This window comes from Oryx dammah, unplaced genomic scaffold (genome assembly GCF_014754425.2).
Source record: "Oryx dammah isolate SB20612 unplaced genomic scaffold, SCBI_Odam_1.1 HiC_scaffold_26, whole genome shotgun sequence".
NCBI classification, from domain to species: domain Eukaryota; kingdom Metazoa; phylum Chordata; class Mammalia; order Artiodactyla; family Bovidae; genus Oryx; species Oryx dammah.
Window position 1 is genome coordinate 68,582,101 of NW_024070210.1, and position 26,322 is coordinate 68,608,422.

Sequence of the window (26,322 nt, forward strand, 5' to 3'; positions counted from 1 at the left end):
AACAACTGCGTCCCAAACTATATGAAGAAAACACCGACAAAAGTGAAGGGAGAAAAAGACCTACAATAATAGTTGGAGACTTTAATGTCTACCATATTTTTAATAATGAACATAACATCATCTAATAAAAAAAGAATAAAGTACTGATATGCTGCAAAATGGTATCTCACAAATACTGTAAATGATAAAAGATCACATATTGTATGATTTCGTTCATATGAAACATCCAGAAGAGGCAAATCTACAGACAGAAAACAAACTGATGGGCGCCAGGGAATTAGGGGTGGGGTAAAGGAGAACAACAGCTAAATGGGTATGGGTTTGGTAGCTGTTTTGTTTTGTTTCTGGCCTTGCAGCTTGCAAGATCTTAGTCTCCCATCCCAACCAGGGACTGAACCTGGGCCCTCCGCAGTGAAAGTGAAGTCTTAACCCCTGTACCGTCAGGGAATTCCCATGAATTTGTTTTTTTAAGGGTGATGAAAGGGTTGGAACTACACAGAGATGGTGGTTGCACACATGAACGTACTAAATGCCACTAAACTGTACACTTTAAATGGTTAAATTTATGTTGTATGTGAATTTCACCTGTTTTAAAAAAGTAAAAGCAGGTGGAATTAATGTTAATATGTCAGTCGCTCAGTCGTGTCTGACTCTGACCCCATGAACTGTATCCCACCAGGGTCCTCTGTCCAGGGGCGGATTGCCATTTCCTTCTCCAATTAATGTTAACAGTATACTTTAATTCATTATATCCCAACATATCATTAAAATAGGTAATATAAAATAATCAATGAGGTATTTTACATTTTTTTCATAACAAGTCTTTGAAATTTGGTGCACATTTTACAAACATATATATAGCACGTGTCAATTCTGACTAGTGCTCAATAGTCATATGGAGCCAAGAGCTACCTAACTGGCCAGAGAATCTTATTAACAAGATTACAAAAATAAGTTGTCAGGTAAGCATCTATTGAAAGAAGACATTCTTAAAATTAGGAATACTCACTTTCTATTTTACAACACTTGTGGGTAATCTCTAGTACTTTCTTTTTTACAAATATAAGTAGCCATGAAATAAATAAATTTATGTATAATCCTATCTTCAATCATATTTTCTCCCTGAAATTGTCTTTACAGATTGGTAAAAGATCATCACTTAACTCTCCTATTGTCTTTTAGAGACTATAAAAGCCCCTTCTGATGAACTCACTTATTAACTTTATGACTCCTCTAAGATTACCTTCTATTCCTCCCATTTATCACATCTTAAACTTCCCTGTACCACCAACAGTGCCTTGTATACAGCAAGAACTTAACAGTCAACATTTTCCTGTTTCATCATTACTCTTTCCCCTACTATGCCTAATAAACAGTATTTCACATGCAGGTAATAATGATACCAAAAGGACAACTGCAACATCCTCAGTTCAGTTACAACAGAATGAAATCCCATGGGTATACAGTTGTGAATGTATGGAAACACTCTTAGTTTATAAGCCCCACATTCCAAACAAGAGCCAAAATATGTCATTACAGTCCATGGACATAGCTTCCTGAAGTCCTGACAAGGTAAACAAATATACCACACTCAAGGCAAATCAAAGTTCTGGCTTCCCACCAGGTATATACATTTAGGTCATTCACAATCCTCCCAAGGCAAATGCCATTTACCAGTCAGCAATGCTGCCTCGTGAGCTTCCCAGCTGGCACCAGTGGTAAAGAATCCACTTGCCAATGGAGCAGACACAGAGACATGGGTTCAGTCCCTGAGTTGGGAAGACCCCCTGGAGGAGGCAATGGCAACCTACTCCAGTGTTCCTGCCTGGTGAATTCCATGGACAGAGAAGAGCTGCAAACAACTGAGCACACAGGCACATACAATACGCAATGTCGCCTGCTAACACAATGGACATTCTATCTTCATCAAAATTCCTGAGGACCAGAGCCTAACCCAAAGTCATTTTTCATAGGAGAAAAGATTTGGTTAGGTCTTTATTATGCAAAACAAGAGAAATTGCTAAGTAGATGGGGACACACTTACAGAAGGAAGTGCTTACTCAATATAATTCACTTTACTGGTATCATTGATCAGAAAACGGATATTACCTAATTATATGTAACTTAAATTATAATAATATTCTAACTGTTTAAGACTAAAGTTTCTTACACATGTTATTTTAATAGTATAAGTTCTAATGTGAGAACACTGCTGTTTTCAACAAGCAAACTATCTTCCAACAACATCTCAACTGAAATGTCACTGATGGGGCAAAAAAAAATCTAGTAAAACCTTATTTAGAAAGTGGACTGTGACAGAACATTTAGAAATAACCATCTGATATGTATCTGGAGTTGTGGGGACAGAGAGCAGGTGAGAAAGTTTATAAGAAGTGCCAGATAATTTCTGTTGGCAGAGTAGAATTTAAAAGTGGGAAGACAGGACCTATGTTCCTCCAAATCAAGCCTTCTGAGGAGAAAGTCTGGCACCTGCCAATTAACAAAAAGTACAGGGATTCCTCTTGGGGATCAAAACAAAGACATTCTCAATAATATTTCTCCAGTTAGACTAAAATAACTAAGATTCAATTTCCAAACTACTTTTTCTTCCCTTGTGGTGAAGTTTTTTAGCTCCTCAATTTTTCCATATCCAATTACAAAGAGAGTAAGTGACAGAGCAAGGATTTGAAGGTCTGAATAGAAATCCTATGCTTTTTATCAGTTACAACCAAGCAAATGCACGGGTGATATAGCTCACTGATAAAAAATGATATTCACATTTATATGTATTCATTTACTCAAAAATAAATTTTTTAATCTCATTTTTCAGAGTTCCAAAAAGCTGTTGATTCCTGTACATTAAGTAATTTCTCTTGCATGTGTACATATGCACGCATGTGCGCACACACACACACACAACTAGCTGCATGTGGACATAATATACAAATGTTAACATGGGAATTTACCAGGATCCCTGCTATTGAGCTGTTTGAAGTATGCTGATAATGCTTCAAACAGGAAGGGTTTTAATTTTAAATAAAACTGACTTCATTGTAAAGTTGGCTCTGGTTAAGCTTCCTTATGTATCTCCACCAACACAATTAGCTCTAGAAATGCAAAATTTTTATAGTTGCAGCAGAGAATGCCTCTTCTCAGCATTCAAAAGTCCTAGAATTGAGTCTCACTGTCTCTCATTTGTCTGTCCTAGACCAATCACATCCATGAACCCACTCAAACCTAAAGGCCTAAATGTGAAGAGATGATTTCTGCCCCTCCCCCAAATAGAGAGCTCTTAACAGAAGAGGAATTGAGGTATACTTGAGAGTTGACTCATTGGAAAAGACTCTGATGCTGAGAGGGATTGGGGGCAGGAGGAGAAGGGGACGACAGAGGATGAGATGGCTGGATGGCATCACTGACTCAATGGACGTGAGTCTGAGTGAACTCCGGGAGTTGGTGATGGACAGGATGGCCTGGTGTGCTGCGATTCATGGGGTCGCAAAGAGTCGGACACGACTGAGCGACTGAACTGAACTGAACTGACATAATAAACAACTGATGACCACTACAATATTAAAGAAGATAACATGGGCTGGGATTCAAAATGGGTTGCATGTCATAAAATAGGCCATAAGAGTATGCAATATAACTTCTTGCTTGAGTTGGAAGATTACTGAAGACAACAAAAATGAATTAGACTAAACAGGAATCCTACTGGTGAAGGCCTTGCATATTCAAAAGGGAGCTATTCTAGGCTTCTGTACAGGGAGGATACAATTAAATTGGTGTCTGTATGTACATGTTCAGACATGTACAACACTTCGGGACCTCACAGGCTGTGGCCTGCCAGGCTCCTCGCTCCATGGAATTTTCCAGACAAGGATATTGGAGTGGGTTGCCATTTCCTCCTCCAGGGGATCTGCCCGACACAGGAATCGAACCTGCGATTTTTGCCTCTCCTGCATTGCAGGCAGATTCTTTATCACTAGCATCACCTGAGAAGCCAATTAAATGGATATCTAAGAGTAATTATATAGGAAAATCGATCAGGAAACTTGGGAAGATTCAGAAAGCAGAGAAAGGCAGCTAGGAAGATGTTATTTGAATCTAAATGCTATTTCAATAATGAAACCTGGGAATACAACAGTGTCTTTACAGATAGAAGTTCAAGGTAGAATCCTCAATTTATTCTTTGAAACAGATCAAATTTCATGAAAATAAGGAGAGGATACAAAAAAATACAGGAGTCAAAAATAATCTCCAAGATTGTAAGCTTGTAAAGACTCAGTGGTGGTCCAGAGTGTAAAGGATGCAGAAAAGAGTCTGTCATCAATCTAGACTAAGAGTTGTCATCAATTGTAGTGGGAACACTCAAAGGAAATGACTAAAAAGCCATGGAGAACATAAGTAATTCAACAGTTCCAAGCATATAATAGATGTCTGATTAAAAAATCAGAAATAAGGAAGAATGACTGGATGTCTTTTACAAGCAAATATATTAAAAAGTATCCAAAAAATGAGTAAGACACAGCCCCTATTCTCAAAGAAATCACAATACAACTAACTTGAATAAGTATTAAGAGCAGTAATTTTTTAATTACCACTAATTCTGGTAATGGAAGCTTCAAAAATGCATTAAAAGCCTGTAAAAAAGAAAAGCAGACCATACTGAGACTAAACTTTGGAGAAATACTCCTCCTTCTAAGGAAGAAGAAAGGAGTCAAGTGACATGGGTCAGAGTACCAAGATAGGTAGCAAAATTTGAGGAATACAATGTAATAAAAACCAACACAATGGTTCTGTCTCAAAATGCCAAAGAGAAGCCTAGTTTACCAGAAACATGATTTGAATGCAAAAGTACTAATGGACTGATACACTAAATGTAGAATACTCATTTCTCTAGGAATAGAGAATTAAAGTAAGAATTCAGATTCTGTTAATATATTTCTGTTAGATCATTTTAAGACTGTTAGGAAGTAATTACTAACTATAAATAAATGTTTGAATTTTCTCTCTTCTCATTTCACAGAAGACCCAAGATTCAGCCTATAAAGACACCTCTAATAGTATCTTAGATCTTAAAGTAAAGGTCAAAAACAAATGAATGAAGATTACTACTTTAAGTGCTTATAATACTTGTAGTGGTGGGAACTCTGATCATCTAAAGGGAATATATAACACTCCATTCTAGCAGCTGCCTTGCAGGAATGCAAGTTCAGTATTAGGAAAATGTTTTGATCTTTTCAGAGAAACTGGAAATCCTGCCTATATCAAGTCCCTTGATTTCTTAAATACTGGTTCATTTCTATGTGGACTGGTTTCACCTGCAGTTTTCATCTTCTTTCTTAAATAGTGAATCTTTAGTTGAACAGAAATAAAAAGTTTTTATACACTTTAATGATTGTACTTCTTTTTAACTGAAAAACTACACAAATAAACACAGCATTTAGGATCTCCAACATATTGCAAGAAATAAGAAACATCCAGTAACCAATTAGTACTTTATCTTTAAGTCCCTAAACATCACTTTAATTTATTTTCATTACACTTTGGTCTTAAACATGAAACACAAAAAGTGCAAAATCCAACAAATTCTTTAATAATGAGCACATGAGTGACCAGGAATTAATGGCCATACCTGCTCCAGACAAAAATTTCACTGGTTCAGTGCTGGAGAAAACTCTTCAGCATCCCTTGGACAGCAAGAAAATCAAACCAGTCAATCCTAAACGCAATCAATACCGAAAATATACTGGAAGGACTGATGCTAAAACGAAGCTCCAATACTTTGGCCACCTGATGCAAAGAGCCAACTCAATGGAAAAGACCCTGATGTTAGGAAGACTTCGGGCAGGAGGAAAAGTGGGCGACAGAGGATGAGATGGTTGGATAACATCACTGAGTCAATGGATGTGAGTTTGAGCAAATTCTGGAGATAGTGAAGGACAGGGAAGCCTGGCGTGCTTCATTCAGTCCACGGGGTTGAAGATGTTGGACAGGACTTAGCAACTGTTGTTACATGGTATTTTGCTATAACTTACTTAACTAATTTTAGAAATCTTAAGATATTAAATACCAATTTTAGCAGTTCTTTCAGTTGTTTTTTTTCTGATAATCATACTTTATCTCTTTTGAAAAAAAATCATTGTATAAACAAAAATTTTCTTCTAAAAAGAATCAAACAAAAAATTCATTATGCTAATGAAGAAGCTAGTCATAGAAGTACCATGTATTATATGATTCCATTTATATGAAATATCCAGACAGGCAAATCCACAGAGACAAAGTATGAATGGTGGTTGTCTAGAGATAGGGAGAGGGTTGAGGGCAAACGGTGAGACAGCAGAGAGGGATGGGATTTCCTCTGGTGTGCTGGGAATGTTCTACAATTAAATGCAATGATGACTACATCTCTGCAAATATACCAAAATCCATTGAATTTTACACTCTAAATCAGTGAATTGTATGCTATATGGATGATATCTCCATAAAGTTACTATTTTTAAAAAATCCATTGGTTCAGAGGTTCCAAAACTCATGTTCATTCTCTAAGTATTATATGGAGAACTTTTTAAAAAACAGACTCCTGAAATCTACTGGTCTACTGCCTTGATTCCAAAAGGATGAGGCTTAGGAATGCTTAGGAATTTTAAACTTTTCTGAAGGAGATTTGATGTGTAGCTGTTATTGGGGAATAATTATTTACTCAGAATATTAATAAACTATAAAACTAATCTTCATTTTGAATAAATTGACTAAAATCTGTCACATAAATTCTATTCAGAATACTTTATTCCTTATCACTTCAGGCAATATAGCCAGGTTATTCTTGTATTTGGCTTTGCTGCTAAGTCGCTTCAGTTGTGTCCAAGTCTGTGCGACCCCACAGATAGCAGCCCACCAGTCTCCCCCACCCCTGGGATTCTCCAGGCAAGAACACTGGAGTGGGTTGCCATTTCCTTTTCCAATGCATTAAAGTGAAAAGTGAAAGTGAAGTCACTCAGTCATGTCTGACTCTTAGCGACCCTAGGGACTGCAGCCTACCAGGCTCCTCCGTCCATGGGATTTTCCAGGCAAGAGTACTGGAGTGGGGTGCCATTGCCTTCTCTTGTATTCAGCTTTAGATAATTTTAAAAATTAAGTTCCAAAAGAAAGCACTAACTCAAGAATTCAATATACATAACTAAATGACTGACTTAAAATAGCTTGGCAATCTAAAATCTTTTAACAGCTCATTATCATGACTTATAAAAGACATAAAACAGCACTTCTCTAACTACCTCTCCTAGCTCACTCACTATCTCCAACCACAACAGCATTCTTTCCACTCTTTAAATGGTTTCCTCTACTCCAGATCCTCTGCACTTACTTGGTGACTCCCCTGAGATATTCTATTGGTTTCCTCCTTAAGTGTTAGATAACATGAACCCTCCTCAAATTAGACTCACCCAATCTAAAGGAAATCAGTCCTGGGTGTTCACTGGAAGGACTGATGCTAAAGCTGAAACTCCAGTACTTTGGCCACCTCATGCGAACAGTTGACTCATTGGAAAAGACTCTGATGCGGGGAGGGATTGGGGGCAGGAGGAGAAGGGGACGACAGAGGATGAGATGGCTGGATAGCATCACTAAATCAATGGACATGAGTTTGAGTGAACTCCAGAAGTTGGTGATGGACAAGGAGGCCTGGCGTGCTGCGATTCATGGGGTCGCAAAGAGTCGGACACGACTGAGCGACTGAACTGAACTGAATTTAAACTAGTTCCAACATCCAGCTTCCCTCCACTCTTATGTATTACACTCTATTTCTTTTCTTGGCATTACTTTCCTCATAATGCTTATGACTATCTGAAATTATCTTATTTACTTCTTTAGGTATTTATTGTCTATCTCCTATTAATAGAACTTATGTTCAACATTCCAACTTATGTTGTCCTGCTTCCCTGGTGACTCAGAGGTTAAAGCGTCTGCCTCCAATGCGGGAGACCTGGGTTCGATCCCTGGGTCGGGAAGATCCCCTGGAGAAGGAAATGGCAATCCACTCCAGTATTCTTGCCTGGAGAATCCCATGGATGGAGAAGCCTAGTAGGTAGGTTACAGTCCACGGGGTCGCAAAGAGTTGGACACGACTCAGCGACTTCACCTCACCTTATGTTCCACGTGAGCAGGGATGTTGTTTTCCTCATTTACTACTGTATTGAGTAGACTGTAATTAGAGATATAGTTAGTGACCAATATGTATGTAATTGTGGAGTAAAGGAACAGAAAAACATACAACCCCATCTTACTTTTAAATATGCCACACTGATAAGCCTCTGTGAAGACAATATTTGTTTTATACAATTTTTAGTACTAAGCAAGATTAAAATGCGAAAATTTCATTCTCTATCTTCCTCTACCTTTCTCCTGAGCCCCTTCCTCCAGAAGCAGTCATTCCCCTGCACCCTTGTGGTCAAGTAATTTTAACTTAGGACAGGTAAGTCTAAGAGCCTCCAAAACCAACTCTAACAACACTGAGAGTTGCAAGCAAGTATATTCTTACAATCCAAGCAAAACCCAAAAGATATAAATTAAAACTTGTTTCAAGTACGTGTCATTCAGGGAAGACTACCGAGGATCTCAGTGATTTGTCTTCCCAGGAAATAAGTGCACTCTGGATCTTATAAGAGCTTAAGGATGAATGGAGGTAAATTAAAAAGAAGAGGAAACATGAAGAAAGGGATAGTGCTTTTTCTTATTGAAGACTACTTTCTGTAAAAGACACCACTTTCTTCAAGGAGTTCACCATCTAAAATGCATTATTAAAGAGCATGATAGACAATACAGATAGCAATATAATAATGTGTACTATAAATAAAAACACATAGAAACATGAGCAGAGTTTTAAATATAAATGTAATAAAGTAGGAAAACACTATTTTACATAGCTTGTAGCCCAAGATTCAAATGCTGAAAAAGAAACTAATCTGGGAATGAAGACACTGTTTCAGAAAGACTTTACTACCTTGAAAGACACTAAAAAAAATTTCAACATTAACTCTTGAAAATGTTCTTGAAAGAATGTATATTGCTACAGAAATCAGTTCAGTTTAGTTACTCAGTCTTGTCTGACTCTTTGCGACCCCATGGGCTGCAGCACGCCAGGCTTCCCTGTTCATCACCAACTCCTGGAGCTTGCCCAAACTCATTTCCATTGGGTCAGTGGTGCCATCCAACCATCTCATCCACTGTTGTCCCCTTCTCCTCCTGCCTTCAATCTTTCCCAGCATCAGGCTCTTTCCCAGTCTCTCCCAGCATCCAGTGAGTCAGTTCTTCACATCAGGTGGCCAAAGTATTGGGAGTTTCAGCCTCAGCCTCAGTCCTTCCAATGAATATTCAGGACTGATTTCCTTTAGGATTGACAGGTTGGATCTCTTTGCAGTCCAAGAGACTCTCAAGAGTCTTCTCCAACACCACAGTTCAAAAACATCAATTCTTTAGCACTCAGCTTTCTTTACAGTTCAATTCTCACATCCATACATGGACTACTGGAAAAACCATAGCTTTGACTAGATGGACCTTTGTCGACAAAGTTAATATAGAAAAATACTTACCTAATATGTAAAGGCTATTAAAAGCTCCATAATTACTATACACCTCTAAGTGAAAATATCTGAGGCACTTCTTACAGCCAGCTATAGGACATTTCTGAGGAAGTTAAAACATTAATATTATAGTAATATGATTAAAGAGGAGTGAGGGAGGAAAAGAGAAATGAAGTACATATTTAAAAATTATCCTTATTTAACATTGTGTGATCACTTTTAACACAAGTTTTTTATTAGAAAAATAAGGACATTCTGTTTCCAATCCAGCCCATAGGAAGCTTGGAAGCCACAAATCTATGCTAACAACAAGTAAAAAGCTTAACAAGCTGAAAAATCAACACTTCTTGGGATCAGTAATAAAAGTGAGGTCACAGGGCAAACTACTGCCCTCAACCTTGAAGAGGCAGAGATTGTAGAGAATGACAGTTTATCGGATCAGAAGCCTGAGGGCAGAGAGCTCTTTGGGAAACAGCGCTGTGGCAGGGGACGGGGATGTTGATGAGCTGCTGGAGACGGAGAGTGAACAATTCTGAGTTTAAAAACTCAGTCCTCAAAATGCACCCCGCACTTTTGTTAGTTTTCCCTCCTGGCACTCTAACAAGTCCTCACAGCGAATATCAGGGAAAATTCCCTCATATTTCCAGAAGAGGGAAAGAAAGCATTTTGAAATACACTGGAGCACACTGTTCTTAACAAAGCTTGACTTCAGGAGAAATTATTTAACCAGAGTTTAACCTCCTAAATGGGTTTTCCTGGTGGCTCAGAAGTAAAGAATCCACCTGCCAATGCAGGAGACATAGGTTCAATCCCTGGGTCAAGAGTATCCCCTGGAGAAGGAAATGGCAACCCATTCCAGTATTCTTGCCTGGGAAATCCCAGGGACAGAGGAGCCTGGTGGGCTATAGTCCATGGGGTCACAAGAGAGTCAGACACAACTGGTTGACTAAAACAACAATAACCGCCTAAAGTTGTATCAGAACCTAACTGACCTAAAGGAAGGTAAACAAATATCCAATAACAGCCCAATTCAGCCATCTTGTCCTCCTTAAGAGGCGTGAAGGAGAAACAGCATTTAAGAAGTTCACAATCCAGAGACATAGGATCACAGAAAGCTAAGTTCTGGAGACCAAATGTTCAGCAATGTGATTATAATTAACAATACTGAATTATATACTTGAAGTTTGCTAACTGTACATTTTAAATGTCCTTAACAGAAAAAAGAAAAAAAGCACCTATATGCTGTGATAGATATGTTAATTACACTGACTGCTGTGATTATTTTATAATGTATACAGATGTCAAAACACTAAGATGTAAATCTTAAGTATAAAGAATTCTTGTCAGTTATAATTCAATAAAGCTAGAGCAAAAAAAGACTGAAACTTAATAACAGAACTGGGGGGCTTCCCCTGTGGCTCAGTTGGTAAAGAACCTGCCTGCCGATGCAGGAGATGCAGAAGACACGGGTTCGATCCCTGGGTGGGGAAGGTCCCCTGGAGAAGGGAATGGCAACCTGCTCCAGCATTCTTGCCTGGAAAATCCTATGGACAGAGGAGCCTGGCAGGCTACAGTCCATGTGCTCACAAAGAGTCAGACACAACTGAGTGCACAGGTGCACACGCGCATGTGCGCACACACACGATAACAGAGCCTAAAACACTTTCCTACCATCCCCTACACACACACACACACACACACACACACTTTACCACATTACTAAAGGCCTATTTATAGCTTTTCAGCCAATACACCACGTCTGGCTATCAAGAAAAAATTACAAGGCATATCATAATAAAAGGTAACAATTTAAAGAAACAAAGGAACAGAACCAGACTCAGACATGGTAGAGATATTGGAATTACCAAACTAAGAATTTAAAACAACTGTGATTACTATGCTACAACATCAAGAATAAACCCTAAATGTTAACTATGGACTCTGGGTGATAATGATGATTGATGTGTAGGTTCATAAATTGTAACAAATGTTCCATTCTAGTGGGGGCTGTTGACAACATAACAGATACCTGTTTGGGCAGGGAGTGTGTGGCAAATCTGTACCTCCCCCTCAGTTTTGCTGTGAACCTCAAACTTCTCTAAAAAATAAGGTCTGTTAAAAAAAACAAGAAAGCACAGTGTAGCAGTTGGATATAAAAAATACACAAAAATTAACTGGCTTTCTTCTTTACCAGTGAGTTAAGATTATAAAAAAGAACTAACCCACAACAATAAAATTACTAAAATGAAATGTGCAGGATCAATATAAAGAAATCTTTAAAATGTTCATGAAGAGCATAAATGACCTGAACAGATAAAAGCACATTTTATGTTTTCTAAAAGCAAAACTCAATATTCAAAGATGACAATTCTGTCTAAATTCTGTTTATCTACTGGAAATTCAGTTTAAAATATTAATGGACTTTTCTGAGGAAGAAGAAGGTAACTTAAAAATAAAAGTGTCTTTAGTATATTTAGAAGCCAAGAACATTTGAGTGATCTTTAAAAAACCTAAGGGACTTCCCTAGCAGTCCAGTGGTTAAGACTCCACACTTCTAAGGCCAGGGGTGCAGGTGTGATCCCTGGTTGGAGAACTAAGATCTCGTACACAACGTGCAGTGTGGTCAAAAAAATAAAAACAAAAACGTTAAGTCAGGTCATATGACTCTTGCTAAAAACTCTGCAAGAGCTATATATTTCACTCATATTTCACTTATATTTGGTAAGAGGCCAAATCCTGAAGACCCAGTTTTAGAGAAATAATAAGATAAAATGTGCACAATATACCTTAAAAAAATTCTAGAAAAATTCACAACATGCTGGATGTCATCATGGCTATTCGTTAGTAGCAGAGTCGGAGGTTACCTTTATTCTCTTCTTTTATAATCACAAAAACAATCAAAGTACCAAAACGAAACAAAGCAATCCAAGGTCTAACAACATTTAACAGCAAAATCTATGTGGCTTTTACTATATATCCAATCCATTTGGAGTAAAATTATTATTTTTAATTCCAACAATAACCCTGCAAAATGGTGTTAATCCTATATAACAGATAAGGAAACTAAAGTTTCAAGAGGTTAAGTAAGCATAAATGACTTACTTATAAGTGACTGAACAAGAATTTTAAATTTATGTTGTTGTAGTTCTCTGCAATTTAAAAAGCTGTGACTAGAAAGTAAAGAAAAAAGTTGCTCTTTATCCCCAGCTTCATTTATGTAAAAGTAAGAACAGTATTTGGAATATTCTTTATCAATTATAGTTTTCATTTTTCTACAATTTTATCAGTCTAAATGTAGGTGTGTATAGCAGTTACTTAAAAAATGATTAAAAAAAAAATCATTCCATGATCTTGATACCCCCTCCTGCAAAGAAACAAGTTTCAAATCTGTAATTGTAATGTCACAAAGTAAACATGTCCTCTTTGACAACACAACACATTTATACAAAGCCTAATACCACTTTGTGCCCTGCCCCTCAAAATGTTCAGCAAAATGTTCATATCTCATGGAAACACACTAAAATTATGAGCAATACTGGATTTAAATCAGCATCGTGGTTCTCATACAGAGTGTTTTAAAAACTAAAACAGAGTGCTATTAAGGCTCTTATAAACTACAAGTCATGGTCCTCAGGTGAAATTAAAAACAGGTAATGTTGAAATGAAAACGGCCATCACCAAACGAATTTTAATCATCATCAGACAAATTATAATGTACAAGCTTTTACTTTAAAAGCTGTAATAAGTAAAAGATTACAGTTAAGGTGTAAAGAAAACATTTCTCATTGATTTTAGGGAACAGGCATCAGTTCAGTTCAGTTCAGTCATTCAGTTCAGTCGCTCAGCCGTGTCTGACTCTTTGCGACCCCATGGACTGCAGCACACCAGGCTTCCCTGTCTGTCTATCACCAACTCCCGGAGCTTGCTCAAACTCATGTCCATCAAGTCGGTGATGCCATCCAACCATCTCATCCTCTGTCGTCCTCTTCGTCTCCTGCCTCTAATCTTTCCCAACATTAGGGTCTTTTCTAATAAGTCAGTTCTTCACATCAAGTAGCCAAAGTATTGGAGTTTCAGCTTCAGCATCAGTCTTTCCAATGAATATTCAGGGCTGATTTCCTTTAAGACTGACTGGCTTGATCTGCTTGTAGTCCAAGAGACTCTCAAGAGTCTTCTTCAGGACAGTAATTTGAAAGCATCAATTCTTAGGTGCTTGGCCTTCTTTATCACTCAACTCTCACATCCAATAGAACATAACTACTAGAAAAACCATAGCTTTGACTGTATGGACCTTTGTTGGCAAAGTGATGTCTCTGCTTTTTAATACACTAAGTTAGCAATTAATTCTGGATAAGAATATAGATGATCATTATTTCTTTGCATCTGTTTTACTCTTTTCTAAAAATTAATAAAGAACTCACCCTAAAGCTAAAAATAAACTATTTCATGCCAACATTCTGCTGCCCAGCAAGAGGAACTAAACCACGCTTTCAGAGATGCTTTTTTATTTATCTGCTGTTCCTATTAAACCCCTCTAAAGAGGCAAATCATGTATTATCTTCCAACTTAATTAGTTATATTTTAGGAATTACTGTTTGATACCAGTAGGTATCAAGGACTCCAAAAATAAAGAAGAGAATGATATCCCACATAAATTATTTCCCTTAACAGAGATTAGGGGAAAAATCTGTACTGGAAAGAACATTGAATTAACAGCCATAAAGTCAAAGTTTCCACTGAGAGTGATACAATGCAACTTTAACAGTTTGGGCAAGTTACTTTATCATTATGGCCTTAGTACCCTTTTTCAAAAAAATGAGAGATGAGGATGCTATCTAATCAGATCCCTTTCTCACTCCCCATCTCTTTGACTCTATAAATTGTCAACAGTCACAGAATTACCCCAAGTGGCCCATCATGATACCTGCCAACTCTTAGTGTTTACCCTACCGTTGGATTTTTGATGTTTCTTTGCAATGTATTAGTTACTTCTACTATTACCCCTACTATTATTAACAGGCAGCTACCACTTCAGTACCTGCTATTTGCACAGTTCAATGCTTTCCATGAGTTATATTTAATCCTCAAGGTAACCCTCCAAAGCAGATATAATTATTACCCTCATTTTATACACATGATTTAAAAAAAACTCCAAGATCACGAAACTGGTAAGTGACAGGACTGGGCTTCCAACCATGGCAGAATGAGCTCAAAACCCCATATGTGGTATACAGGATAGACTTTTCATCACACCTCAACAAGAGAACTAAGGGACACCCTGAAAGTGTGAATACAAATACAGCATCAACAGTGCTTCACACAATAGGCAGCATTAAACTTGGGTTTAAAACCACTTTATGATACTTATTAAATTTTATGATCTTAGGCAAGTCACTTCTCTTTGCTCACATGGAATATGGGGAAAATAGTATCAACTCAAGAAGTTAATGCAAAAATTAGAAGCAACAATAAAGTATTTAAGTGTGCTCAGCCAACAGATATTGTTTAAATGGTTGCATAATATTACTAAAATTATTAAGTGGCAATACATTAAAAAGAGGCACATATATATTAACCTAAATACTATATATTTATTTAGCATGATTTATATATAACATATAAATCTCTAAGCCATTTAGATTCTTGGACAATGAATCAGTTCACAACAGCCCCAACCCCTCATCTACCTCAACCCCTCAGCTATTTACTGAGGGGAAAAAATACCACTGTAAACAAACAAACAGAATTCTCAGCATGATGTCCTCCCAAAACATATAAGCACACACTCAAATACTGCCAATGCCCACCATATGCCTTAACCACAGTAAGCATATAATAAAATATTTTTCTGAACTGTAAAGACTATTTTCTGTTTTGAAATATTATACTATTTAACAATTTCCTTGAATTTTAAGAACTAGAGTATGCCTACCTGTGCCAGAAAAGACAAACAGTAGAATTAATGGAAATGAGAAGTGTAAGGAAGGAACTACAGAGATACAGGAGAACAAGTGGAAAGAATCTGGACTCTGGACTGAAAAGGCCTGAGTTTATGTCCCAAGTCAATCACTTTTATCTGACTTTTAACCTTCAGCTTAGCTCTCTTCATCTGCAAAATGGGGTCTGCTCCACCAGCCTCACCCCAATGCCAATAAGCACATCTGTCGCGTCCAACTCTTTGCAACTCCACGGACTGTAGCCCACCAGGCTCCTTGTTCCATGGAATTTTCCAAGCAAGAATACTGGAGTAGGTTGCTATTTCATACTCCAGGGGATCTTTCCTGGCCCAGGGATCAAACCTGCATCTTTTACATCTGCTGCACTGGCAGGTGGATTCTTTACCAGTACCATGTGGCAAGCCCATAAGCACACCTACTACTCAGGGAACAGTTTCTCAATATAAGTCTCCAATAAAAGAAACTAGAGTTCCTTGGATAAATACAATGACTCTAAAGCTGTGGCAGGGAAAATATCAAATGAACGTAGAACACATTGTGAAGACAAAATAGAAGTGCTCATTTGCAGTCAGTTAAGCTGACTGTGCTCTTTTCCCTGAGGGGGCCTGGTGTACCACGGCTGCAAACAACAGCCTCTTCGCAGTGTATGCATCATGGTGCCTATATGGGTTACTCTAAGGGACCCTGGAGACAGCCCTTTCCAGCGGACACTCATGACTGGCATAGTGTCCCCAATCTACGCCCCAGACAGGTATTCACAATGCCTTTGGAAAGCCTTGGGGGACACTCGCAAGGATCCACACTGGTTAAGTCATAATGTCCATCTCTGCCAAGCTACAGAGCAAGAAGCAACTGACTGAAGCCCTGACTGAGAACCTGGCAGACATCACGTTAACCAAATGATCGAAGTTCCTATCATTAGTGATACATTAGGATGTATCACCATCATAGACCTCCTGAAGCACGAACACACCTTCACTCTACAGTATTGCCACCCAAAACGTTTAACTTCAATTTAATCAAGACTGAGCATCAGATAAATGCAAACTGAAGAACACTCTACAAAATACTTGATCAGTATTCTTCAAAATAGTTTCAAAATTATGAAAGAAAGACTGAAGAACTATTCCAGATTACAGGAAACCAAGAGACGTGAATACTTGCTACAACACGCAATGCCGGATTGGATCCTGAACTAGAAAAAAGGACACCAGTAGGACAACTGATAAAACTTGAAATAAGGTCTGGAGATAATATTATTACCAATGTTAATTTCCTGTTTGGCTATTTAAGATACCAACATTTTAGAAAGCCAGTCGAAGAATAGATGAATATTCTTGGTACACTTTTTCTTATCGTTTTGTTAGGTCTAAAATTATTTCAAAGTAAGACTGTATACACACATGAAATTTCTGAGGAAACAAAGCAATATGAGAACTACTTTTTGCTTGCTTTACCAGTATCTGCCACAAACTTTTGAAAGCTCTTTAGCATACAATAGAGAAAAATTCTCAAGATTATGTAGGCTGAAGAGACAATGACAAAACAACATGTGTATGTAAACCTTTCAATGCTTCTACCTTGACTTCTCTGCCCATAAAATCTATAGTTTTTAATACAATAATTAAGAAGAAACAGAGAAAATTTACAGTAGGTTCATTAAGTTCATGGCAAATTACTTGAGGAGTTTGGAACCTCAACAATGTACTTCATCTAAAATGCCTCCTTTGTCTTCCTATCAAATTTAGGCTGTTTGCACCATTTATCTATCTTTGATAACACAACTAATGTTCTTACACTAAAACCTGACCCAGGTAGACTAAAATATTACAAATGACTCATTTCAAAGCTCTTGCTAGTCAAATGATTTTTTTAAAAAGAAAAGATTAAAGTCTTTTAAAGTAAACATTAATATATATAATTTTATTTATATATACTAGATTTATATATATCAGATATATATATCCAGTTCAGTTCAGTTCAGTCGCTCAATCGTGTCCAACTCTTTGCGACCCCATGAATCGCAGCACGCCAGGCCTCCCTGTCCATCACCAACTCCCGGAGTTCACTCAGCTTCATGTCCATCGAGTCGCTGATGCCATCCAGCCATCTCATCCTCTGTCGTTCCCTTCTCCTCCTGCCCCCAATCCCTCCCAGCATCAGAGTCTTTTCCAATGAGTCAACTCTTCTCATGAGGTGGCCAAAGTACTGGAGTTTCAGCTTTAGCATCATTCCTTCCAAAGAAATCCCAGGGTTGATCTCCTTCAGAATGGACTAGTTGGATCTCCTTGCAGTCCAAGGGACTCTCAAGAGTCTTCTCCAACACCACAGTTCAAAAGCATCAATTCTTCAGCGCTCAGCTTTCTTCAGAGTCCAACTCTCACATCCATACATGACTACTGGAAAAACCATAGCCTTGACTAGACGGACCTTAGTCAGCAAAGTAATGTCTCTGCTTTTGAATATGCTATCTAGGTTGGTCATAACTTTTCTTCCAAGGAGTAAGCATCTTTTAATTTCATGGCTGCAGTCACCATCTGCAGTGATTTTGGAGCCCAATTTATATATAAAAGATTTCACATCTTTTAAGTAAACATCAATAAATGTAACTATTTATAATAGTCTAAATTCATAAAAAGGCTAAGTTCACAATAATCATCTACTCTCAGCTCTAAGTTGTTAAGACACTAAATCTTTTACCTTCGTTATAAAAATTTATTTTTTTTTTTTTGGCTACTCCAGGTCTTAGTTGCCCCATGTAGGATTTCTACCTTCACTGTGGCATGCGAGATCTTTTTAAATTGCAGCGTGCTTTATCTTTAGTTCCAGCATGTTAACTTAGTTGCAGCATCTGGGATCTAGTTCCCTCACCAGGAATTGAACTCAGGGCTCTTGTGTTGGAGGCTTGGAGTCTTAGCCACTGGACCACCAGGGATGTCCTTAAATCTTTTACCTTTCTTACACAGTAAAGAATCTGCCTGCAATGCCAGAGACCTGAGTTTGATCCCTGGGTTAAGAAGATCCCCTGGAGAAGGGTATGGCTACCCACTCCAGTATTCTTGCCTGGAGAAATTCACAGCTTCTCTGCTGGCTCAGATGGTAAAGCATCTGCCTGCAATGCAGGAGACCTGGGTTCAATCCCTGGGTGGGGAACATCTCCTGGAGAAGGGATGACAGTTTGTCATCTATCACTAGAATCAGAATTTTAAAATATTTTCTCTTAACTCAGTACCTAAAGGGTAAAACAAAACATTTACCGAGCAACTGGCAGCAGATTACAAAGACGACTGGCTTAAAAAATAAAACAAAACAAACAAACAAAAAACCCTCAAGAACAATACCTACGAACACTAAAGGAAAAAATTTCATTCAGCTCAACAGATGTATACACAAAAGCCTATGCTGCAATCAGTATACATTCACGTCCATGCCAGAATTTTGTTAGCTACTTAATAGCTTACTGATGTACAGATAGTCGTTCAGTCATGTCTGACTCTTTGCAATTCTTTGACTATAGGCCCCCAGGCTCCTCTGTCCATGGAATTCTCCAGGCAAGAATACTGGAGTAGGTAGCCATGCCCTTCTCCAGAAGATCTTCCCAACCCAGGTCTCCTACACTGCAGGCAGATTCTTTATTGTCTGAGCCACCAGGGAAGCTGACAATATTCTATTAAAAATAAAGAATTAACTTTAATTCAAATTTTACAATGAATAAAGCATACTAAACTGTTTCACATCCTAATATTTAAAAAAGAGAAAATGTGAAAATTTTCTACATAGGAGATTATGTCAAGTTACAAAATATTAGAGCCCAAAATGCTAGGTATCATCTGAACCATCTTACTCATTCTACAAATGAGAAAACTTCGGTTTTTTAAGAAATTGCTTTTTAAAGGAAGACTACGCAATGGACAATGCTAACACAAAATAATATAAGGAAACAATAACCAAAACTCACTATCAAAAGCAAATAAAGGCCAAGAAACCGATGGGGACAGAGGAAAAGGAAAGGAGAAGGTGAATCCATCAATGGGCATTTGGAAAGGTAAGATATCACAACAGTTCAGAGGCCGGCCTCGGAAGCCCGACCTAACGAAGTCTGAAACCTATCATGTACTAATAGGTTAGTCCTCTCATGCCTCAGTTTCCTCATCTATAAAATAGATGTAACAGTACCCAATAGGATGGATGTGGGAATTTAAAAATTTATTAATTCATGTAAGCATTTAGAACAGTGTCTGTCACACAGTAAGCAAAAGAAAAAATGTTAGCAAATACCATGTTATAAAAATGCAGTTTTTATACCCCTTTTCTTACACTGCCAGTAGGAGTACAAATTGGAACTACATGGGGATAGTTTTGTATTACCTTGTAAACTTGAAAATCTACAACATAACTTAAATCCAACTATTTTAACCTTAAATACATTAAAGAGAACTTTTAGCATTAGAATTTTTGCATTAGAATATTGCAAAAATGTTCACAGTGGTAACACTCATGATAGCAAATACCTAAAAATAACTCAAATATTCTTAGACAACAGAGTGTCTATATTGTGGTAATGTAACACAATGGAGTATTATACGGCAGGGCAAATGAATAAAAAACAATAACAAAAAGAACGGAGACATCTTAATACATTACTGAGCATAAAAATATCCCAGTTCAGGAGTTAGTACATACTAAGTATATTTCTTTTGTTGTTGTTGTTTAGTCACATGGGTTGTAGCTTCAGCCTCCTCTGTCCATGGGATTTTCCAGGCAAGAATACTGGAGTGCACTGCCATTTCCTTCCAAGAGATCGTCTCAATCCAGGGACTGAACCTGTGTCTCCTGCACTGGCAGGCAGATTCTTTACCACTGAGCTACCAGGAAAGCCCATATTCCCTTTACAGATTTCAAAACTAATGAGATACTGTTAGGCATACATATATGTGATAAAGGTTTTTTTTAACAGGAAGTAAAGGAAATCAACCCTGAATGTTCACTGGAAGGACTGCTGCTAAAGCTCAAGTTCAATACTTTGGCCAATACTTGATGTGAAGAGCCGACTCACTGGACAAGACCCTGATGCTGGAAAGGATTGAAGGCAAAAGGAGAAGCAGGTGGCAGAAGATGAGAGAGATAGCATCGCCAACTCAATGGACATGAATGTGAGCAAACTCCTGGATATAGTGGATACAGAGAAGCCTGGCATGCTGTAGTCTGTGGGGTGGCAAAGTCAACCTCATGGACAACTTAGTCCCTGAACAACAGCAACAAAATGATAAATATACAACACATGACAAAGTAACCTTTAGGAAGAGGTCAAAGGAATATAACAGCACTATGTTAGGTAGATTTTAGCTATCATCAATGTTCTGATTCTTGGATTATACTAAGTGAATACTTGTCAAGTAAATAAAAAAGTAAAAATAATAGACTACAGAGGTCCATACATAGACCAATGATGACAGTATGAACCAAGATAATCTTTAGTCTAATTCTGTGCACCACAGGTTTTTAAAAAAAAGAATTGAAAGTTAATCATAATCTGCTTTGGAATGAAAGGTCAAATGAGATAATTCATGTTTGACATACAGCAAAATACTTAATACACTTCAGCTATTAATATTATTCAAAATGGAACAATGTATCAGGATAAAATTCATATGATGTATAGAATAAATCATAGAATAAAATCCTATGATTTATAGAATATTTATAGATTAAAATCTCTTCTCACACTAAACTAACCTCTTTCCCATTTCCTAAAGTGGAAACCAAATCTAAAAAAGACAGAAGCAGGCGTGCTGCAGTCGACAGGGATCACAAAGAGTTGGACACAACTTAGTGGCTGAACAACAACAAATAATCTTTAACTTAGCTATACTTTTTATATGTACCAATACCATTTAGTTCCCCAAACAGGCCCAGACATTTCGATTCTAATTCCTAGGCTTTCCTCTTCTTCCTGAAGTCTTCTAAAACCTTTCCTTTTTCTGCCTTCTCTGCTTATTTCTATTTTTTTTCCCAATTGTCTAAAAAACACTTCTTCTCCCCACTGGTAAATCAAAACTCATACATACACAAATCAATTTTTATATAATTTTCATGCAAAAAGTCATTTATGGGTAAGAAAAGATTACTGTCTTCATAAGCACAGATGCTCAGACACTAAAAGACTTGCTCTAACTCACATAAGTAAATGGCAAAACTGAGACTAGTATCTGAGTTTCTTCTCTTTTCTAAATAGATTTCCAGATTTCACAATGTGCCAATTGGCATAATTCTATTCTTTCTGATACAGGTAACTCACTATCTGTATACTGAATTGGATTGAAAAAAAATGAAAAAAAAAATCATATGATCTATGTGACATTTTTAGAGAAACAAATCTTAAACTTAAAATCCTTTCTATGTATTTTTTGCCTTTATAAAACTTTTAATATGAGTCCAAAAAAGAAAACTTCTTCTATGGGTAATTTCCTGCTACATTCCAAGTTTCCTACAATGTCACTGTATTCTTTTTGTACTTCAAAAAGTTTCTATTAATCTTTGATGGATTTTTATGTTCTTACTTTTTGTTTGAAAATGGCATCTGCTGTAATTACAGTGCACAATCATGACTTGCCCTTGAGCAATACCCTAATGTACCCTAAATGCTGCCTCTAACCAGAGTATACTTCCTCCCAGAAATGTGCCACACAAGTTAGAGGCATATAATGCCATAAGATATAAATACACAAAGACTTTACATTTAAACGTTTTCCTTTTTTCCTAATATAAATGATTAAAAACATTTCATTTCATATTGAAAACACAACTCAATTATTGACTAAAATGCAATATTCATAGTATCTTTGAAATTGTTTATCAGATTTCAAAATAATTATATACTTTTTACAAGCTGCTTTGGGATACATTCCCAAATTCAGGAATGATAAATTCGGGGCACTTCAGCAAAAGAAATCTGAGACACAATGATGTAATGCTTATTATCTATTACCTAGCTTCAGTGATTCAAATCTGAATTCCCCTACAATGCCTCACAACTCAACGCTGAAATACACTGCCCTGAGAATCCTATACCTTTTCATATTATCTACTTTCATGAAATAATAAGCTGAACATAAATGTAAATCTTTAGTACCAATAAGGAGACACATCCTTAAAGGACAATATTCCAGAAATTGAACTGTAGTTCAGAACCTGGAACTTTTAACTACAAGTGTCTTAAGCAGCATTATTTTTACACAGAATAGATAAAATATTCTATAATTCTAATCTATAGAATACAGAAATCAACTTGTGTCATAAGTCCAAGTTGTTTTACAAAAGGTTTTGTGTGTGTGTATGTATGAATGTATATATGTACCTATTGAGTTGGTGATGGACAGGAAGGCCTGGAGTGCTGCGATTCACGGGGTCGCAAAGAGTTGGACACAACTGAGCGACTGAATTGATGCAAACTTTGTTAAAAAATATAAAGTATTTGTTACTGTTACAGTCAAGAGTTTGAAAGCTACTGTTTTAGGGCATGGGCCTTGGAGTCTTCACCAGCTATGCAACTTTCTTAAGTCCCAGCTTTCTCACCTTTGTAATTGCAGGTAATAATAGTAATAACATTTCAAATAGCTGTTATCAAGACTAAATCTAACAAATGATTTTAAGACAATGCTGCTAAGTCGCTTCAGTCGTGTCCAACTCTGTTCAACCCCATAGACGGGAGCCCACCATGCTCCGCCATCCCTGGGATTCTCCAGGCAAGAACACTGGAGTGGGTTGCCATTTCCTTCTCCGATGCATGAAAGTGAAAGTGAAGTCGCTCAGTCATGCCCGACTCTTAGCGACCCCACGGACTGCAGCCTACCAGGCTCCTCTGTCCATGGGATTTTCCAGGCAAGAGTACTGGACTGGGGTGCCACTGCCTTCTCCGAAGACAATGCTGGTAGTCATTCAAACATTAGCTGTCACTTAATTACATATTGGGAGCAATGTAAAAAACCCACAAGGTACTAAAGAATAAAAATAAAATCGAAGAAATATGAGAACGCATTTATAAATAATCCACAATAGGCAAAAAATACAATTGTTTGGAAGCAACACTTCATAATTAGAATTTTTTTTAAGACCACATATTCTTTGACATTAAGTATTTCACTCCCGTAAATGTATCCTAAGAAATTAATTGAACAGAAAAAAAACAAATGTATACAGAAAAGATGCTCATTACAATTTTACTGATAAACCAAGAGCTGGACACCAAAATGTTCACTAACAAGCAAATACCTATGTAAACTTATGGTACAAGTTGATGAACTATTATAGACATTAAAATAATGATTACTAAAAAAACCATGTATAAGTATAGAAATTAAGTATATTTGATGAAAATAAATAATATTCATATATACACTATTAAAACAGATAAAAACATATCTGTATGGGACTAGAAACAACTGAAAACTATGCTGAGTTTTGTCCTTTTTTTGTCCTCCCCAAAACAAAGTCAGTGTCTTAGTCCATCAGCTTGCAATAACAAAATACAACAGAATGGGGCACGTAATAAACAGAAATTCATTTTTCACAACTCTGGAGGCTGAGAAGTTCAAGTTCGAGATGCCAACATGGTTGGGTAAAGGCCTTCTTCCTGGTTCACAGCTAGGGACTTTTCACATGGTGCAAGGGACTCTGTGGAACCTCCATCCTCATGATTTAAGGCCCCACACCATTATACCATTGTCTTTGGGGGTTAGGATCTCAATATACCAGTTTGGTGGGGATATTCAGATATCAGAAGTCAGTTAAAAGGATTCAACTCATTTTCCTCCTACTAAGGACCTAGCTGAAACAGTGTAAGATGCAAAAATGACTAGACATTAGCCAGTAATTATTTAAGTCAAACTACTTTTGTATGATGTATGCTGGGACCGAGTACACAGTACAGATTCAGACTCAATAGTACCTATATAACTTAAAACTCAACATTCAAAAAACTAAGATCAAGGCATCACTTTATGGCAAAGAGATGGGGGGAAAAAATAAAAAAACAGTGATAGGCTTTATTTTCTTGGGCTCTAAAATCACTGCAGATGGTGACTACAATCATGAAATTAAAAGACACCTGCTCCTTGAAATAAAAGCTATGACCAACCTAGACAGCATATTAAAAAACAGAGACATTACTTTGCCAACAACAGTCCGTCGAGTCAAAGCTATGGCTTTTCCAGAGGTCGTGTATGGATGTGATTGGACCATAAAGAAAGCTGAGCACTGAAGGATTGATGCTTTTGAACTGTAGTTTTGGAGAAGATTCTTGAGAGTCCCCTGGACTGCAAGGAGATCAAACCAGCCAATCCTAAAGGAAATCAGTCCTGAATATTCTTTGGAAGGACGGATGCTGAAGCTGAAACTCCGATATTTTAGCCACCTGATGCAAAGAACTGACTCATTAGAAAAGACCCTGATGTTGGGAAACATTGAAAGCAGGAAGAAAAGGGGATGACAAAGGATGAGATGGTTGGATGTCATCACTAACTCGATAGACAAGAATTTGAGCAAGCTCCAGGAGCTGGTGATGGGCAGGGAAGCCTGGTGTGCTGCAGTCCATGGGGTCAACAAAGAGTCGGACATGACTGAGCTGAACTGATAAAACTTAGAAGCTAAGTTTGCTCTCTCCAGAAGTATCAAGATGAGGAAAAACTGCAAATTAAAACTCAGGTGATTATAGAGAGGCCAGCTTGTCCACACATTCATCTACTTCTCTCCCCTTTCTTTTTGAAAAAATTGTAATAGAGCTGAAAAAATATCTTAATTTGATAGACTACTTACTAATGGAGAAGGAAATGGCAACCCATTCCAGTATTCTTGTCTGGAAAATCCCATGGACAGAGGAGCCTGGTAGGCTACAGTTCATGGGGTCGCAAAGAGTCGGACACGACTGAGTGACTTCACTTTTTAAATAACAAAAAGTTATTTGTTATATTTTCTTAACTCTTACTAAGTTGATTAAGTTTTTTGGATCAAATAAAATAACTCTCAAGAGAAAAAGCATACACATTTTTTATCATATTTTTAAGCTCCTAATTTATGTTCATTTAGGACTTTGATTCACAGATAACTTCAGACTCGATCCTAAACCAAGTTTTAGTAATTACGTATCTAAGGCTATTATTTTTTAAATAACAAATGACACAGAATCAGAGTAATAATGTTAAACATCAGGCTAAATCAAAATATAAATAAATTTTTGCTTTAGTTGCTGATGATTATAAAATGAACTAAACATAAGCTTACAGACCTTTAGCTGTCCAAATCAAAGTCAGCACTAAGCCACAGCAACAAACTTCTAGCTAGCAGATCTAGCTCCTGTCACCTATTATGAGTTCCTAGTTGATTACCCAGGCAAAAAATTAAAAATCTAAATCTTTAATAACCTGAAAAAAAGATTCCTCCTCCCATCTCCCATGAAAGTAGTTTCTTTCTCCCTCCATATAATTTGAAAGTTCTTTCATTCAAGTCTGCAAAAGATGGCTTTTTCTCACTGAAATTAGCTAATTTTTATGAAAGTGAAAGCTGTTCAGTCACATCCAACACTTTATGACCACATGGGACTATAGTCCATGGAATTCTCCAACCCAGAATACTGGAGAGGGTAGCTTTTCTCTTCTCCAGGGGATCTTCCCAACCTAGGGATAGAACCCAGGTCTCCCACATTTCAGGCATGTTCTTTACCAGCTGAGCCACAAGGGCCCAAGGATACTGGAGTGGGTAGCCTATCCCTTCTCCAGTGGATTTTC

The 26,322-nt window shown here is 37.3% G+C and overlaps 1 protein-coding gene and 1 non-coding gene across 2 annotated transcripts in view; one reads left to right on the forward strand and one right to left on the reverse strand.

Moving 5' to 3' along the window:
• Positions 1 to 26,322, reverse strand: part of SPRED1 (sprouty related EVH1 domain containing 1) — a 116,449-nt gene that overhangs the window by 80,518 nt on the left and 9,609 nt on the right. The gene's annotated exons all lie outside the window — the stretch shown is intronic.
• Positions 16,104 to 16,237, forward strand: LOC120853782. Its single transcript, XR_005718839.1, has one exon. It is a non-coding gene; the product is annotated as a small nucleolar RNA SNORA70 (small nucleolar RNA).